The sequence below is a fragment of the Anopheles funestus genome, chromosome 2RL (assembly GCF_943734845.2).
Source record: "Anopheles funestus chromosome 2RL, idAnoFuneDA-416_04, whole genome shotgun sequence".
In the NCBI taxonomy this organism is placed as follows: Eukaryota; Metazoa; Arthropoda; class Insecta; order Diptera; family Culicidae; genus Anopheles; species Anopheles funestus.
In genome coordinates this window covers 66,164,881-66,185,290 of record NC_064598.1, presented here as the reverse complement: position 1 = coordinate 66,185,290, position 20,410 = coordinate 66,164,881, and the positions used below count along the sequence as shown (strand labels likewise).

At 38.0% G+C, this 20,410-nt stretch overlaps 1 protein-coding gene across 6 annotated transcripts in view; it reads right to left on the bottom strand.

The window, feature by feature from the left end:
• The window catches only part of LOC125765596 (ubiquitin-conjugating enzyme E2Q-like protein 1), a 38,928-nt gene extending 19,304 nt beyond the window's left edge, over nucleotides 1-19,624 (bottom strand). For 2 of the 6 annotated variants that reach the window (XM_049430922.1, XM_049430923.1), the window contains exon 1: nucleotides 19,484-19,624. The gene's annotated coding sequence lies outside the window, so the exon portion shown is untranslated. Of the gene's footprint in view, nucleotides 1-18,334 lie in introns of all 6 variants that reach the window. The other 4 variants (XM_049430917.1, XM_049430920.1, XM_049430916.1 and 1 more) reach the window with 4 other exon arrangements.
• Between the last annotated feature and the right edge of the window lie 786 nt (nucleotides 19,625-20,410).

Below are 20,410 nucleotides of genomic sequence, written 5' to 3'. Positions count from 1 at the left end.
GTAAATGAATGTTTTACTACGTTCTGCGTCAGTGCACGTTGGGTGCACTGCCTTAACCTTTTGTATGGTCATCATCGTGGGCAGGGTACTATTACAATAAATAAAACAGCATTAAGTATACCGTAAAAATGGCATTAATTTGCATTGTTACGGATCGAACTAGTTCACGCGATTGTAAGATTCGGTATGCGAAGCTAGGGACAGAAAAAGGCTTTAGGTATACTTATAAAAAGTTCTAGGATTTTTAGCAATAATTTCAGGATTTTGCTTCCGACAAGGAAGGCTTGTGTCAATGAACTGAAGTTAAAATTAATTCCAGCTGTTATCGACCACAAAGTATATTCCGCACACTGTACCTGTGCCGGCACGGTAACATATATCACAGGAAGAAATTCATCAACAACTGAGCCCATGTTAGCGTTCCCTTATTATCGGTGCCATGGTTTGACGGTTGGGTCCTTTGGACGAACTGCTGAGTAAGTTAAACAAAAGCGTTGTAGCCGTACGAAAATGAAGTAAACGTTTGTTGGCAACGAAATTACCTTCTATTTATAGCTGTTTTATTGATCATCATAGCATTTGGTTTTCCATTCATTTTTTCATTGTGAGGGTTCTAAAAACAAACGGAGAACAAAATGCCGGTAGCCGCAGTTGGGTATTTGTTATCGCTTTTAAATTACTTTCAAATGACCAGTACGGTACGGCCGGTAGCAGCAACATGGCAATAAGGTATCGACGAAATGGATGTAATGTATTTAAACATGGCGCATTAGTTAGTTAGTTAAGTTCTTCTTTATTGGATTACTATAATTTGATGTTGTATAACAGTGTACAAATTGTTTTTTTATAATGGGTTCGACTTACTCATCTTTCCGCGTTGATTTAGGATTATTTCTTAGCATTTACCGTGCATTAATTATGTTTCTTTTTTGTTTTGAGAGTGGTAATGTGAGAAAAATTAGTTACAGAAAAAAACTCACGGAAAAAAAAAAGTTTTTCTTATTTTACTTATAATTATCTTACATCTAAGAGAAACTAACCTATCTAAATGCTAAACTACCTAGATTAACCTACCAGTTGTTTAATTATTGGATTTGAGCTCTGCTTGCATTTTTCATAATATTTTCGTGAAACCTTATCCATATAGTTCGTTATTAGGTGCGAGTTTGTTTGTCTATGCAGATCAGTAGTGCGGTACCAAGGAGGAACATTAAGGATTATTTTCAGTATTTTGTTTTGACAAACCTGTAACTTTTTTAAATTTGATTTTGCACAATTCTTCAAAACAGGTGAAGCGTAGGTTAGTTGCGGTCTAAAACACGCGTTGTAAAGAAGTATTTTATTTTTAAGATCTAGTTTTGATTTTCTATGCATAATTGAATAGAGATATTTCAGAGTATTGTATGCTTTAGCCACCGAGATTTCCAAGTGTGATTTGAAAGTGATGCGTTTATCTAAAGTTATACCTAAGTATTTTACACGGTCTTTCCATGGGATATGAGTGTTATTGATATTTAAGCAACGTTGTGGTAGTTTACGTTGACTGGTGTATTTTGTGAAAAAGATGGCTTCTGACTTATTTCCATTCACCTTCAGTTTCCATTTGCTGCAATAATTACTGTACAGTTTTAACGCGCCGTTTAAGGATTTTATTATTGCTCTTGGTTGCTTTGACGACGATGTGATGGCGAAATCGTCAGCGTATAGATATTGCTCACAGTTTCTCATAACTGGTATATCTGAGATGTAGATGTTAAAGAGCAGTGGTGATAATATACTACCTTGTGGTACACCAGCTTTCGGTGAAAAAGTTTCAGATCTGGTTTTTCCAATATGAACAATGTTTTTTCTGTTTTCTAAGAAGGATTTGATAATTTTTATCAAATATGGGGGGTATTTGTATGATATCAGTTTATATATCATTCCTTGATGCCATATAGTATCAAATGCCTTTTCACCGTCCAGTAGTACCAATCCTGTTGATTTTCTAGTTATTTTGTTATTTAGTATGGTATTTTTCAGTCTATGAATTTGATGGGTAGTAGATAGAGCAGGTTGGAAACCAAATTGATAGTTAGGAATAACATTGTTGTCATCCGTAAATAAACGGAGTCGAGATGCTATTAGTTTTTCGAATATCTTTCCTTCACAGCTCAACAAACTAATCGGTCTATAGTTTTCTGGTTTTTTTAAATCCTTGCCGGCTTTTGGTATTGCAACTAGTTTAGCTTGTTTCCAGATCTCTGGAAAGTATCCGAGCTGTAGGCAACTATTGAAAATGATGTTTAAATGGACAAGAGCTTTGTTTGGCAGTCTTTTGAGAGTTTGATTATTTATGTTATCCGATCCTGTTGCCTTTTTGGTTTTCAAGCTACGAATAATGTTTCTTATTTCCTTTGGCTTTACAAGGTTCCAGTTGTTGGCTTCCTCTATGTTGTTAGAATTCAGAAAGGTTTTATTTGTAGAAATTACCTTTTTTTCTATATGACTTTTCGAATTGTACGTTGTATTATGTGCGTTTTCAAATTGTGTTTTTAGGACTTCGCATTTTTCTGATGCGCTTACTATTAATTTGTTATCTAATTTTAACGGAGGAATAGTCTTTTTGTTATTTTTTAATATTCTAACAAATTTCCACAGCTTATTTTTGTTTTGGTAATCTAAATTAATGTCTAGTAGATTTTTACTCCAATTCTCGTTACGTAGCTCTTGAAGTTTTACATGAATTAAGTTACTAGTGTAATAGTAACTACTCTTAAGTTCCCAAGATCGTCGGTGCCTTTGCCACTTACGTCGGTACATGTTTCGAATTTTTATTAATTTGATTATTTCCTCCGGTATAACGATGTTATATTGCCCGGGAGTTACAGTGGGAACGGCCGTGTTATGAGCGATTCGTATGGTTTCATTAAGAAATGATATCATTGAATCTATTTGTACACTATCTTGTACTAAACTGTGATGTGAGTAAGGGCAATTTAGATTGATATTGATGTAATTTTTAAATACCTTCCAATCGGCTTTTCGATAGTTAAAAATTTTATTTGGTGGATTACTGGCAGGCTTTAGGTTTTTAATTCCAAAAATTATTGGTAGATGATCTGATGCTAAGTCTGTTAATGTAAACGGCATGGAAATTTCGTGAAGGTTGTTGGAAAGAATGATGTCAAGCGTAGATGGTATTCGGTTTGGATCAGATGGAAAGTACGTTGGCGTACATGGATTATAAATGGAGAAGGTACTTCTTTGTGATTGTTCAAAGAGGATCTTTCCAGCTGAGTTTGATTTAACACAGTTCCATGATCTGTGATGGGCATTGAAATCACCGCATATGATATAACTTCCTTGATACCTTGTCAATTTGCTAATGTCGGTTCCAAAATCTGTAAAATTTTTATTCGAGCCGGGATGGTATGCTGCTGTAATTTTAATACTACTACCAACCTTGGTACTAACTATGATCTGCACAGCTTCAATGACTTTCAAGCTTGGCGTTTTTATAATTGTATGCGATATATCCGATCTTACTATTATTGCAACTCCCCCTTTGGTACTAGCAGTTCTATCTAACCTATGTGTAGTATAATTACTAATACTAAAGTTCATATCTGGTTTCAAAAAAGTTTCTGTTACGACCAATATGTGAACATCGTTTACTTTAAGAAAGTTCATTATTTCAATTTTTTTATTTAGAACACTATTTGCGTTCCAGTTTACAATTCTTATATCCTCTATCGATTGGTTCATCGTGTAAAGCAGAACTGCATTACTACCTCAAAAACAGCGGTAATAACGTCTTGTTTTGATTTGCATTTTTGCAAGCGGCTGAATACCTCTCCTACTATAGGAACGATTTCTGAGGGATCAAAAAGATCAGGCTGAGTATGATCTTTTTGTTTATTTATATTTCTAGGCCAAATTGGTGAGTAATTGAAGCCGGTTATATTTGATTGTTGAGGAAGTGCTGGAAAATCACCACGAGCCGGGTTAAAACCCGGGGGATTTTTGTTTCTACTTTTTAATTCCTTTTTGGGAGACGGGCGTTTTGGGCAACCATAAAACCCTGCCGTGTGGTTACCATCACAGTTGGCACACTTAAGCTTGTGCTCGGGGATTCTATCTTCTTCCGAAGATGTCCCTGCTGTAAGGGGACATAGACTGGACTGATGACTACCAGCACATTTATTGCATTTAGCTTCATGGTTGCAGTTATTTGCACCGTGACCGTACACTTGACATCTTTTGCATTGCATTGGTCCTGATTTTTTTGAAAAGTAGCTCCATGACACTACACAATGGGCTAGTCCTCTAATTTGCTTCAAGAACTGCAGGTTGATTGTGCCTGCACGAAAGTGTAATAGGTACACCGCATGGTCATCGTACCTCTTTTTTTTGATGTTCAGTTTTTTTACGCTCGTTGGAAACAAATTTTCTGATTTGAGGATCTCCAACACTTCCTCAGACGGCAGGTCGATTAAACCATGTAAAACTATTTTTGTGGATTTATCTTCCTCCAGCTGGTATGTGTGGAAGGAGATGTTCGATGCCTTTAGGTGATTTACCACTTTACGGAAGTCTTTGGTATTGGTTACTTGAATAATTGTACCCGAGAACGACTGTTTAGTTGTGTAACGCACTACACCTGCAGCGATTACGTTTTTGTGTACATATGATACCGATGTACTCTTTACCACAATAGGTGGGACTTTACTATCCTCTTCACTCTTCGTGTCTTTGGTCACTTTTACTGGGTGATGTCGTTGACCGTTAGTATTCTTTATCTCGTCGATATCACTACCACAGTCGCTTAAGAGCGAGAAAGAGTTTTGCGTTAGATTTGTGCTACACGCGTCGCTTGTCACTCTAGGTGCGTCCAAAGAGCCGGGTCTGAGCCGCTTGCTCCTGGGTCTTCCCCTTCCCCCCATCTTCTGAGATGGGGTCAACGCACAATCCACTTTGAAATCACTTGTCGTTGGAATCGAGACCGAAATTAAAAACACGTCTAATTGCGATCGAGGCTGAAATGCGACTGAATGGCGCATTAGTAAATTGGTATTGATCTTTGTAAAGTTTAATTGGTTTCTAGCTTTGATATTTGCGGTAAAGTGTGTTAAAGTGTGTTATGCACATCAGTTGTAGTCATACAAATAAAATGTAGACACAGTTAAATGTTAGAATATGATTGGGGCAAACCCAAAATGGGTTTTGTTGGTGAGACAAAACATCATTTTAACCATTATTTATTTGTTTAAAATGTTATAATTTTTGAATCTAAATTAAAGAATCTATCGATTTGACTTTTTAGGAATGCCTAGATAAACGTGTTCTATCATATAAGCAAAAAAACAAACTAATTTAATATTCGATTTATACCCCTGGAACCTGGCGGAGGTCTCACATGACAGGACCGATTATTAAATCCCATCCGAGCCGTCTCCTAGTACTAAGGACTGACTATCCAGCTAAGTGATAAAAATAAGTCTATTAAGCCAGAAATGTCCTGCAAGGTCGTTAATCCAAACCAATTACTTACACTTGTTAGAAATACATTTTGTTTAGAGGTTTTACTTTAATAAAATCATGATAAATAATGTAATACAACTTTACTGAAAATGTGAAGTTGACACAACAGGTAAAAACGAATATACGTATACGTTGCAACGCATAAAAGGGCAAATACCAGTGTAAAATGCATAATATTCTCATGTAGGTGGTTAAAGAAATGAAGATGTAAAAAAGTTTAATAGAATAAAAGTATGATTCGTAATTTTAAAAAAGCAGGTAAATGTTTAGTGTGAAACTGTTTAACTATTTAACAATTTAACAATTTACCGAGTACACCAGGGTAAGGTGCAACCGCAGAATGAGGGAAGGAAATGTCTCTTATTCACACAACTGTAAGTAGCGTATCAATGTTAGATAATAAGGATAGCCTGTAAGATATACGGCCTGGCCGTCGCTACGCTAATAAAAAACTGTTTAACAATTATTTTGAAATCAAAATACCTTTCACAATTATATGAAAATGCATTTGAACGTGTAAAAGTGCAAATTTCAATCAAAACTGTATGACCTACCTGGGTAGGTTGTTATAGAAGTAAGGTTGTATTTTTGGTCATTGAAACAAAGGTTAAAGAAACAAAATAACAAATAAAAATATTGTTTTTTATTCATGAACTCCCTGACCGTATTGCTATAAAATAAAAATATTTAAAAGCACCAAAAAAAAGGGTTTATTACACAAGCAAAATAAAAATTTTGAAAGTAAAATAAGGCGAATATATTAAAAGTTAATTGAAAACGTGTTTTAATACAATGAAATAAATATTTTACGATTTATGTTAATGTTTGCCGTTAAAAATTGCCTAAAAAGTAAAGCAGAAAAGGAACTTTTTTCTAAAACTGTCAACTTGAAATGAAAAGGCACCAAGATTTCACACACGTGGAAATTCGAAATATGTAGATTTTGGGAATTATGGGGAATAATGTGGATTTTTGAAGATTTTGTACATTTAAAATTAGTGTAAATAAATATCTTGCATGTGTTCTAGTTTTACGCAAACATTATTCTTCTTCCCATTTACTGATTTGTTACTGATTTATTCGATCGTTCCTAAGGCTATAAATTTCGTTATAACAACATGTAAATATAATTTAATAAAGTTGAAATCGAAACTATAATTGAATAACTTTGGGACGTGTTTAAAACAACGTTCTATTTATAAAAAAATGGTTTCTACCGTACGACCAAAACCTAGGAAACAAATGTTGCATCCATAGGAGAAAAACAAGTATATCTGGATAAATGTATTAAACCCCGGTATTCGCCTGTATCTCCATCGGGAATCATAAATTATACTTTATCCTTCTTCGAGATTTGATTATCTCGGGCGAGGGCGGCCGAGATTTGTTTCATTGCAATTGGGAATTGTGTGGAAGTAAAAGCACACGAGCTCCTTCACGGTTTCTATTCCCCCCGAATCCGTTGAATCTCGTCCGTAAAGCATGACAACGGCAATGCTTTTGGGCATGTAGCGAAATTGAATCGGTTTGCCTTTGGAGTGATAAGTTTTCCGAGAAAATTGTGAAACCGGATTCGGTATAAAGAGTAACCGGAAAGAGCACCGGTAAAAGGACAACACAGTTCGGTATGCAAAAAAACATTACGGGGAGAAACCCTTTTTTTCATGCTTCAGGACAAAACATCATCCTCGGTTCGAAGGACACCTTAGCAAAGGGTGTCTTCAGCGGTAGCGAGAGTGGGAATGGGGGCCCCCAGATAAGACACCGTGACACTAGAAAGATATGTTTGCTCTTCACTTTTGCTTGCTGCCAACATAACACCGGAACAACAGCGAGTGTGCTGCATCGTGCTGCAGAGACCATCGCCCTGCAAGGCCATCTCAAGTCGTCGAACGAATGTCGCCTTTCGTTGGGACGGCTTGTGCTTCATCGTTCTATTTATGCTCTCGCACTGAGCGCCCCGGTGTAGCATTAATTCTAATGCTCAACCAGCGTAATGGAAGCGTTTTCACATGCCATACCTTGAGCACAAAACGCTACCCGAAAGTGGTGTGTGTGTGTGCTGAGACACACATCCGTATGTGTGCATGTGTATTGAAGCAAAGAACACGCGTTGTATATGTGTGTGTGGGGATCTCCCGAATCATATAATCTTTTCCACTTTTAGTGCGAACTTTTGTTTTAATTTTTATTGAAGAACGTGGAACCATTCTTCGTTGGTAAGTGGGAAATGCAGTAAAATGCGAGTTTTAAGTGTTTGCTAGAGGGTGATAATTTTTCCCGTTTCGTGGTAGTTCTTATCTTTTGCCCGAGCAAAGGGAAATGGAAATTCTTGGAAGCATTTAAACTTGTTGGAAAATGTTTTTAACCCATCATCATTTTCTTACCAGACAAAAAAAAAAATATGCCAAATGTAAACCTCGTGTTGGTTCATAAAATCTTTAGAACCGAATGAAACTGCAAAACAGCCTCAGTTGTGTACAAGGAAAGATTTTAGTGCTTTAAAATTAATTTTCATCCTTGTATATAGAGAGCAGCGAATACTTCTATTAAATTCCTCTATTCAGAAAGTGCACATTAATCTTCTTTACACGAGGCAAATTTATGTTGCCTTATTCGTACACGACGCTTCCTTCCTTTAACATAGCTTACCGCATACTTCATGAGATGAGAATCAGCCTGCAGGCGACATGCATGCATGACCGAAAAACAATCCCCCAGGGTGACGGTACAACAATGTAACTAGCCTCTTATCACTCAACTTTAAACCGATAACGAGGCCACAGACGACGCATTCAGGCCACATTATCTTCTTCGCTCTCGAGTCGTTCGCTGCACAAGAACAGCGGCACACGGAATGCACCATACATATATTCGCTGATATGCCAAAGGTGCGGCCAAACGCCGCTCAAACATATCTTTACGGTGGATGAAATTTTACTATTGCTCCTTAGGCACTTCTGGACCGTCTGCGTCGTCGAAAGCGTCTGTAATTAAATCCATCAGCGAATGCTTCTCTGCAAGCCGGTAAAGCGCCCGTTTCCTTCCGGATGGATGGAAGCAACTCGATCTGTCCCAATATTGTACCCTTTGGTACACCTCATCCAACATCCTCCCACAAACTCCAAAACCGTTCTGTGATGTTGCAATATATCCAGACACCGAATGGAGTTGGAATGCTGAGCAGCATATAAGTTTCAGCTCGGGTTACAGTAATCGAACCCTACCATCCAACACGAACACAATGTGCTGAGCTGTAATGAAAAGCTAACTTTAATTAGGATCATATTCATTACCCACTTATTATCGGTACACTACATCATTGGGTGCGGCTTTGCCAAAGACCGTACGGTGTGACACACACAGCAGGGTGGTGGGAGAGCCTGGGTCCGGGTTTGGGTATTGCGTCTTTCCCAACGGGAGCAATAAAGTGCTTAATTATGACGGCAGGAAGAGTAAATCACTCCAAGGTGTCCCAGGCGGGTGTGAAATCTATACACCGTGAAATGAGTTAAAGATTCACTTGTATTGTGGATGTAAGTGGGTGTACGTGTGAACAGGTGTACTGATTATTATCACTATTTTCCGGATAATATATTGTTATTCCACGAACGGTAATTTATGAATTTCATTTCAATCAAAATTAATAATGCAGATGATGTATGTTAGATTAGAATGGATATCAATGATAAATTACTGCATTAATGCATTGAGCTTTAAAACAATGTTAGTTCAAGGATTATATCTTTTTGTACAAAACAAATATTTCAAATACTTTAAGAAAACAAAAGAAACACATATCAATCATTAAAGTCGAACATATTACGTTACCCAAGAAAATCTTCAATAATTCTGGATACAATTTGACGCACGACAGGACCGGGTATCAAATCCCATCCGGACCGTCTCCCTTGCAAGGACTGACCATCCAGCTATTCGGTAAAATAAGTCTCGTAAACCAGTAATGGACGGCGTAACCTCAGAGGTCGTTAAAGCCAACAAGAGAGAGAGAGATTTTTTTAACAATATTTATACAAAATTTACAAAAAAAATCTATTACTTTATCATGTACTTCTCAGTTTCGAATCTTTATGAGACAGTTACGTTATTTGGCCACTATATTTTTTTCGCACAGGGGACGGCCCCGTGTTGGTGTATGTGTTAAACGGCGCCAGTTCCACACGACAGGATCGGATATTAAATCCCATCCCGATCTTTCCTCCCCGTAGCAAGGACCTTCTCTCCGGCTACAAGGTAAAACTAGTCTAGAAAGTCAGAAATGGCCGGCATGTTCTTTAAAAGTCGTTAAGCTAAGAAAGAGGAGGATTTTTTTCGCTGAATTTGGTTTTTGTAAAGAGTTAATATTAAAATTACTTTCTAAAAACTAAACAAAAAAATTAAAAATCAAAATAAAATTAGCTAATGTTGAATAAGTTTGCTTTCTATTTGTGAGCAATGCAAAAACAATTTAGCTCAATTGGTATCAATCCACTTTTAAATCACCAAGAAATATTTATGTAAGCATGTTTTTGTTCAATATTACATGTTTTTCATTGTTGGAACTTGGGCTATTTTTTGTTTTTTTTTGTCAAATATTGCATTGAGCTTGGATGGTAAACCAAAGCACGATTGTTAAGTTGAATATTTAAATTTAATTTTATTATGAAAAAGATTAACAGTATTCGGCTAATAAAGAAACGACTTTTGATGGTGTTATTTATAAAAAGCTGTTGATGCTTTCTTAACCTCAATGACGGTTGGCGAACATAGAGAACATGCATTATTTGATTTCTCTTCGTTCTTTTCTTTTTGCTATTAACGCCCATTTTATTAACCATATGTTCTAGCAGAACGCAATAGAGGTACAAAGCGAATAAATATAGAATCGAACAAAGATCGATTTGCACAACGAATCGCCACCGGTGTACCGTGCACGTTGTTAGGCTGGAAAAAATGAAAGTCTTAAACGGCTGAGAAACCGCAACAAAGCGGTTCGGCACAACCCTCCCGACGGTGTACGTTCGCACGAGACACACACGGAGCGATTTATGCACGCGCGTATGATACGCCTCGCGACCAGTCGAGCGGTCAGCGTGTCGTAAATGGTTTCACTCGCCCCACCTCACCACCTGGTTCCCTTCCCCTCATCAACGCAATACAATTAAATCGTGTTGTGTGATTTTTTTCTCCCGCTTCGCAATTTTAACGTAAAATCGCCCAGCGTGGATCTTCCTGTGCTTCCTTGAACGGACGATCACTCTGTTACGTTCACCTTCGTGGCCACGAGGGAAGGCCATAACGAATTTCCAGACGCATTGCAGACGCGTTTCGCGCACATTGACCAATCCATCCCGCGGTCGGATTATCCGATTATCCGTTTATCGACTGTTGTAGCCGTCTGCCGTACACTCCCGTCGATTGTTAATAGGGTTCTGATTGAACAAAAGAACAAAAAAGCAACGAACAGGAGCTTGCGAGAACGCACACTGGCAAAGACACGGCTCGCAGTTCGGTGGTATAGGGAAGGGCATCGTTGGATCAGGGGGGAAAAAAGCTCATTCCATCACCTGAGCAAGATGAATGCTGGTTCGATGGAAACGTTGAACGCCCGACGACCGCAAATGGCATTCGACGAGCTCAAGGACGCACGATGGCAAAGAACTTGAAATGGTTCGGTCGGTGACGTTGCCGGAACTTGCGATTTCTTGCGCAGTTAACCCTTCGCTGTACGACGTTTTGTTAGGGAAGTTGGGGAGAAAAATAGCCACAGATGATGACGCTTTTGTGATCACGATCGATACAATATTATTAATCTCAGAAATGGGGAAATAGTGAATGTTTAACAGGGAGCGGTAAAGCTTATTAGTTTATGTTCTACCGTAATTTGATTGGATTATTGGTTTAAAAGGTTCGATGATTGTGTTACATCTAGTCAGCAAATTATTTTACTTCCTAGCTTCTGTAGCAATTCTTATTCTTAGCTTGTAGAACGAGGAAATGATAGTTGCTACAAATCCATTTTTTTTCCTATTGTATTAAGTGAATGCAAAAGTAGAAAATCGATTCATTAAAAGAGCTGAAAGGTTGAAAACTTTGCAATTGTAAAACAATTAGATCGGTGTAATAATTCTAAGCAATTGATGTATTTAATAAAAATTTTTCGCACAATTGGCTAATTTTAGCTTCCTTTTATTTTTTTTTAGTTGGAAATTTGAAAGTAAATAAAATGTTTATTTAATTTTTTTTTTTCATCAAATTATTTCTTTGTAACAATTTAGTTTTTTTTGGGCTCGGTTAGAACGGCCTGGTCGTATCAAGACTTTTTTTCACGTAGCAGGATAGTCAGTCCGAGCAGATGGGATTTGAACCCGGTCCTGCCGTGTGGGCCGGTGCCGTTTATCACATACTCCACCCAGGTCTAAAGTCATACATACCGAACAATTTAGTTATCTGCCCAACAATGTGACAATGTTAATTAAGTGTTGCTAATAGTTCTTTTGAGCTTATTTATATGATTCGTAAAGAATATTAATTTAATAGGAATGACAATACTCATATTTTATAATTGAAAACAGTTTTCTTATACATGTTTATATAACATAACTGTAGGAATATTTGTTTTAAAGTAGTAAACTTAAATTTGAAACACTCATACATGAATTTTGGTATATTTTATCACCCATTTGTGATTAAAAGTAGGCAAAATTCTTTTAAATAACATGCTGAATAATTGTTTCTTCAAATATTTACTTTAATCGTTAATAGAAAATTTTAAACCATAAGATGAAAATATCAACATTTGCTATCATTTCATTTTTTGTTTGTTTTATTTTCAAACCGACAAATGTTAATGTAAATCTGTTACGCTCTGTAGCACATTTAATTTCGTTTCATTTTTATGAATTGCACGCCACAACGGTTTTGCAATATCAGAAATAAATTTAAAGTGAGCTAATTTAATATTCATTAATTACACAATGTACAAAACGCACATCCAGATCCGGGTATGCCCGAGATAATGCAAAATATAAGGAGGAAATGCATTGTAAAAATTATAAACTCTTTAAATCTATGAGGCTGACAGTACGGCGAAAGGCCGCCATACTTCATAATATATAAATAAATAATTACACATTGTTACACTAGCAAATAAAGTTTCAAACGGTACGTATTTGTACAAATAAACAGCAAAGTCTAGTTAAATAATTATCGTGATAAGAATAATTTGTTATGCGTGGTGAACATTCTATTAACTTCAGCATTTTGAGGCTGAAAATGCGGCCAAAGCCGTAATCATGAATTATAAATAAATAAAATAAAAGTAATTTGTTCATTTCTTTATATGTTATTATAATTACAGTAAAATATTCTACATAATAACTATCTTCTCTAAAAATAAATCCTCAATAATTTTCTCGAGTGTGGCAGAAGAAATAGAGAATTTTCATGTTACATAAGCATAAAAAATTGTTCCCGAAGTAACTCTAATTAAAAGACTACACTCTTTCTAAAAGTATCTTTTTGCTCCGAACAAAAAAAAAAAAAGAAAGGACATTATCATTGGTTTCTCTGTGCTAAAATGTGAGTCAACTGGTAAGTTGATTGTGCTTCCGGGACTCATTAACGTACTTGCTTATTTTATTACAATCCCTATAGCAAAAGCACCATTTTCTCCATTCGCTTTCGCTGTGCAGTCATTTAATCGAGAAGAAAGGTGCTTTTAAAATCTTGTCATTTGTTTTTCTCCCAACTCAAAAGTACATCCCTGCGAGTAGACACTTGCTCCGTTTCATTATTCATTTAAAACACTTTCCACAGTGTCTTTGCACTTCTCGATCCCGGTTAACCACTAAAGCTCGTTAAAAATGTGCCCAAGTGTTCGAACCGTCTGTCTAGTTTCGCATTTTCGTGCTTGAAGCTGCTCCATCGTTGCACTGGAGTATCTCTCGTTCTGGTTGTAGTTCATTTACCGGATTCGCACACGTATTGGTGCGTATTCGTACACAATTTCTCGCAGGTTCAAGGTTCTAGATTCACACACAAAAAAAGGGACAACTACCCCGCAACGAAGTCCTAACTCCAAACTCTTTCTCTACTCGGTCCAGTTTTTATACATCTCTTTCCCTCTTTTTCTCCTGTTTTATCGACCAGAATAACCCATCCAATGGATGTCGTTTTGAAATGCGGAACACAACTCTCAACCCTCTACGCCGCCCGTCCATTGCCAAACCGTCGGACGTTGGATGCAGAATTACGATGCAATGTGTGCGCGGGAGTGTCTGTGTCTGTGTCAGATGGTGCATGGAAACCAGTTTTCAAAAACCTACCCGCCAACAACGGGTACCACGCCGTTGTGTGTCGTTTAGCGTGTCGGTTCGGCCCGGTCGGGTGCAAATGTGCACTCGCTTTTCGTCTTTCGGTGCGCGGACAAAGAGAACCCTTCGGGTGCAGTTGCAAACCACCCCCTTCGGTTGGCTGGAGTCAGTGGATGGTGGATCCGAACCGACGGCACAATACTCCACTCCGTTTGAGTTCTTTGACTTAAGTCGTACCCGTTTGGTGAGGTTTCAGCTGTTTTGATGAAGGTGATGAAGCGAACGAAAGCCGTTGAACACACTGCATTTCGTCCCGGGGAGCGGGGGTAATAGGGGTGAAAGAGAGTTCTTTATGAGGGGGGTAGTAGACGGAGACATAAAACAAAAACCAGTCCCCAACCAGCGATGACATACGGCAATGACAAACCGATAAAGCGGCTTCAGGAAATGCAACGACCAACAGCCACGAGGATTGATAAGTTGTCGGAACTCAAAACATTATGGGCGTTATAGGAAGTGATAAGTGCTTCCGATTTTTTGTTTGTCTTGCAATGTTCGATAACGTGTTAAGTACATTTCCGTATCTTTATTCTTGATTTATAACTATTAACAACCAGACCAGACCAGAAAAATGTTGAAGTATTTCTTTATAAAAAAGGAACTAAATGTTATGGTCAATCCATAAAACTGAATTAATCAATTATACTTCAACAACGACGGTACGATTTTCCTTCTAAAAAAAAGTTCTTAATAAAATCTAATAAAAACGATAATGAGTTCCGCACCATCTGTACGGTTCGGTGCGCCACTACAATCTAAGTGTCATCATCAGCCCCATCGTGATCGTCATTATCATAATCAATACCATCTTTTGCTAAACCGAATGATGCTGACGCTTTTCCGCATGATGGAAACGAGGCAGCAGAAGGATCGAACCACCGAGACAACACACCAAGTGGATGTAAATCCGGTTCCATCCATTTCTGGACCATGCCGAACGAAACATTCCTCTTTCCCTGGCACAGCGGAGGAACAGATTGTTCGTCGTTGACCGCAGAAACCCAACATTCTCAGCGAAAGCATTTTTACCACCATTCCACAAAGGGCGGAGGCGCTTCGTTGAGGTTTGGTGAGAGCACCAAAAAAAAAAGTGCCCAATTCGCACCGTGGTGCTTAAGTAATCTAATCTTTTTGCTTTTGCCGCCTTCTTTTTGTGGGATTTTTTTCCGCCCCGAACGTCGTAACAGCATCCGTAAGCAAACACGTAACCGACAAGAAATGGTCAAACGGTTGCTGCTGTTGGAAATTTTCAGTGCGTTAAAAGGACGTTCTTTTGCTTCGTGTAGAACGGAACTGATGGAAATCCTTTTTTTCGCTTAGTAAAGTTGTCTCTTCAAAGCTTTTTGCCTGCAAATGTACGATTCGTGTAGCCTACGCAAAATCCCACTAACCACTAGGAAGAAACTTAGCAAGTGCTTAGCAACGCATCTGTAAGACGGAAAGCAGGAAATCAGAAACTTAAATGAAACGAAAGAAAAGAACATAAAATCAAAAGAAGTAAAGAGAACATACATATATCCAATGAAAAGGAAGGACAAAAAACACAAAACTAGAGCAGAACAGTAATACGGAATACTGTTAAACGGTTCTATCCACCCCATCAGATGAAGGACAAAGCACACAAGTAAAGTTAACAGAAATAGCAGAAATTTAGATGTGTTTGTGTGTTGTTGACGTGGTTCTGCTTTTCCTTTTTTCGGCAATAGGGGACGCGCCGCGTAATCCAGTGATAATGACCGGATGGTGGTGATAATGTTGGTTTGGTTTAAGCACACCCCCATCAACTGAAAAGGAAATGGGAATCGCTTCGTTAAGGGAGGCAAGTTTTTATACCTCGACACTGGGCACTGGATTTCATGAATAAAGCTTGTAAAGTTATCCTGATGGGTGTGGAATGGGAAGCATTTGAAGGGGACAACCAAAACTCTCAGCGATAATTTAGCTATAAATTCTTTATTATACATGTGTTTAATGGTTCATTTTAATACACAAAATAGTTGAAGTTTTCTCATTGTTCTCGTCTTAATTCGAAGTCGCCAATAATTGATTCGAGAGCGATTAGCGAAATAGACATTGTTATTTAGAGTGATCCTGATGGTTTATAGATAGTGGCTCTTGTTTTCCACAGGACAAAAGTAATACTAAATCCCATTTCACGACAAACGACTATCCTGTTACAGATTTCATGAGGTTATGTAGTGAGTAAAAACAGTTGAAATTGTTTAGTTGTATGTTAGGACATCCCCAGCCTTGGATTTGAACTCTCAAAATAAGGGTTGTTATTAATGCACAACAACCATGAAGACTTACAGATACAAAAGCTAAAGCTCAGTCTTAAAAAGTTTCATTGCGGGGTAGTTCGATGTACTAAATGATGTAACTTTAGCAAACAGCTGCAAAGTCTTGCGCAATATACACGCAGTGTAGTGCAATTTAATCATAAAGAAGGGGTCCAATATAAAGTTTTCACTAGGCAACCAACTCTCCCGGCCCAGGTTAACTATTGCAGTGATGTAAACCGTTCACTTGCCAAGAGTTTTGCACTTGTGAACAGACTTCACTTCAAATAGTAAATCCATCGTTAATTTATTATTTTTGAAATTCATACTAAAGCAAATAATTTCTTCATCTTGTGCCTATCGATAACACTCTATTAAAGCGTTATTATGTGTAAAGTCGTAACACAAACAAGCAAGTCACCTACGGGACAACATACGCTTCTCTGCGTGTGTTGTAATTGGTTGATTTTTAGCATCTTAAAATGATCAAATTAAACACAGTGAGCAAGAGTAACATTTGCGTTGGAAACGGTTGTTCCGATTTATTGCGAGCGACTTCCCGCTCTTCGCAGCTTTGCCGTGTTAATGTGCGTGAATGTGCGTGTGCCACTGGTCTGCGCATCCATCGTTGGTGATGGTCATTAACGCTTCGAGGGTCAGTGCGATCGTTCGATACGTCACGTCCCGATGCTTTGTGTTCAGTGAACTCGAAACGCGAAAAGCATACGATCCGTGCAGCACGATCAGTACGATCGGGTGCCCCGAACCGCAGCATGTACGCGTGTGTTTTACTTATCGGCAAATATGTGAGTGTCTCGTTCGTGCCCACACACTGGCCCTCGCCGGTAGCTTCATGCTGGTTTCGCTTATTTGAAATCGAAACATACATCGAACGAAAAAGTTCAAACGAGCTTTGCCATGCGAAGCTTAATCTTTAAACGACCTTGTGCCCTGAAGCGTTCACACTTTGGGTAGCTGAAAAACAAAAAAACAAAAACAGAAACACACCTAAAACGTGTTTGTGGCGTTTCCTCAAAGAATGGTTGATTTTCATAAGGTTAAAACAACCAATCAACAAACCGTAATATTACCATCTCGCTTATGACACGATGACTGTTGGAGGTGCTGTTTTGCAGATGCCGGAAATTAATGCTATGCTTTTGCGTGGTTCCACAGTCTGTCATATTGTTAGTCACTAGTTTGAGGAAGTGCACAAAACAACGCATCAAACATTGTGAAATATCATTCTGTTTACCAAACTATGAAGCTATTTCTTGATTTTAGTGTCCGCTGAAGAAGTTTAAACACATTATTGTAGATTTTATTTTCTTCAATTGCCACAACATTTTATGCGCAGTGGGCGCAAACTTATGTTTTATTCCTCACGGTTTTCATCGTACACAGTTGGGCCGAAATTGCACCGGATGAAAGCAGACGGCCAAGCTAAAGTTAATGCTGATGTTTAATTTATTAGACGCAATATTGAGAGACGCGAGGATTAGTTTTGCAGCAGTACAACCGGAAATATAAATCAAACTGCCTGTGGTATGGGTTTTATGGGTTGAGTGATTTTTTTAACGGCACGTTTAATATTAATTTTTAATTCATGTTTTTAAGAAGCAGTGAGAAATATCAACTGCACGGAAATTTATTACCATTCCGCCATTTTTGTGCTACCGTTCCACGTCATTTTGTTCAGCCATTTTGGTCATCTTTTTTTTTAGAAGTTTTTAAATAAAAAAACTTTGAATCAAAAATGCTTCTATATAATGAAACAATATCACTTGATAGCTGTCCGTATCGGAATCTTATCCCATGTGCGACCGATGACCTATTTGATGATCCACTGGTAGCGTTCGTAAATCAATTGCCATCCCCACAATTGACCACCACCAATCAATAGACATTACTTGTACTGAGGTCATAGCCTCGGGTCATAAAATGAGCGCAGCCATAGAGTGCGCCCCTACTGATTGTGTCTTATTGATCATTTTTATTAATCACTTGACTGCACTTGCTCGGAAACTTTCATCATCATCATCATCTTCGGGTGGCGAGGAAAACTATTTGTACTATAAAGGTCACCTTATAACCGGCTACAAACATTCTAACGGTAGATATCTTCTTCAACCACAGATAAACGGATGCAAATCCTACCTTTTCGCTTCTGTGGCTCCCTCGATGGCGCAGTGGAAGAAATGGCGATGGCATAAAATAACAAAACCCCGTCCTAAGGAAGGTGAGTTCCCTTTTCATAAGCTCCAAAGCACTATCGGCACGAAGATGGAAACCGGTGCAAAACAAAACCGGTGAAGTTGAGAATTATTGCAGCTGCTTATTATCCGTTCCAGTCGCCGCCACCGGCACTAAACTCGGCCCGCCAACTTCCGGCACCATTTTGCGACGTGATAAGGCGAACGAAACGGTACACTGGCGTATCAACACGATGGGGGTTTTGTGCTTTATTTTATTTGCATTCGGTCGTGGCTGTATAGCATCGCATACAATTGCACCTGTAGCGGTTGCAGCATCTGCAGGGATTTCCAACTGTTTACACTGCCCGGTGCAACGAGATTTATTTTCGCAGCACCAATATTAGGTCACTGAACGATACTTTGTTGTTTGGGGGATTGAGTAACAGACAGACACACGGTTGAACAAACGATGGATCGATCCTATCGGTAGTGTCCTTGTGCCACGTTATCCAATATTTCACTCTGTGATAGCAAAAAGAAAAAACTTGAACTAAAAGAACTAATCTTTTAACCTTGGTGCGTGTTAGCTACCCGAATCAGCTGTCTAACTTTCGCGGCACATCGATACACAAGCTGATAAAATGTGCTTTTTGCTGACCTTCAGTCTGTTTTGTCGGACTGACGCTTATTTTTTACGTTTTAATTTAAAACAACGAATATTTCTTGAATGAAAATCAATTTTTAAACTAATATTTGGCAAACATTCCTTCGGTAAGCTATACTATTCATTTAAGTGACGAACAGTTTTTTGCGCCGTTGTTCCTTCAAATTGATTCACGCTCTTTGCATTAATACATTTCACATTTTAAAAAATAAATTGCAAAGGGGCAATACAAAACATTTACTGTTAACACTTTTCACCATACAAACAAAAACAAAAACCACCATCACCAAAAAAACCTTCGCATAAACAAAATTGCCACTAGCTTCATAAATTACATTAGTACAGTGAACAAACAGCACGGTTACAACGTCGTCAATTCGGTATTATAATTTCTTCCTTCCACACGCACAGACACTCACGCGTTTTGTTTTGCTTCTTGTTACACACCGTTTTTCCTTTCAAACCAGCGATGAAACCAGGTTTACGGTTTCGTTGCTCTGTACACTGCGTGTGATCTGATCCGCGGCAGCGCAACGATCCATACACGACCACAGTTCGACACAAACTTGTGCGTTCGATGTGCATTCACGCTGGCCGTACCCTCGAGGACGGCTGACGAGTGGAGCATGCGAACGGCGAACATTACGCTTCGTATCGAAACGGGCCCGAGCGACAGCATGGCTGAGTCACGAACGGCGTTTTATCGATCCGTTTGTTTACCATTCCCACAATGGGTACAGCGAAACATAGTTGGGTGTCAAAAAATGTCGATTTAAAAGTTTTGAAATTTGTAGTACATTTATAAACAACCAACAAAATAGGTAATACTACAAACGATATCAATTTTAAAATAATAAAGCTTTGTTGTTTTTTTTTAATTTTCTAGAAATCCAAAAAAAAATTTGATGTAAGTTTAAATTACATTAACGAACTACGTAAAAGAACGAGCTACATAGACATGATGTAAGACAAAGTTTAATAATAAATAAATAAAAAAGACAGTTTTCTAGGGGTATGCCCTATGCCAATACAGATGGTTGGCCTGAACTGCCAGTAAGCTTTCAAGCTTTTATGTTTCGTAAGCTTAAAGCTTCAAAAAGCGTCACACGTGGTGAGAATCTTCAGCACCAGGCGACTCCATCAGGATTTGTCCAAAAAGGCTAAAATTTATTTGAAGGAATACAGAAATATAATTTACTTATTACAATTCCATAAATTTAATAATTCGTAATAATTTCAAAGGGTGGAAAATTATGTAATAAATGGTGTACAACACGAGCGTACCTAGTTGAAATATATTAAAATAATCTACTAATGTTAAAAGCTCAGAAGGGAACACTAAATGGTTAATTAGAGGAATATTACTAAATAAAA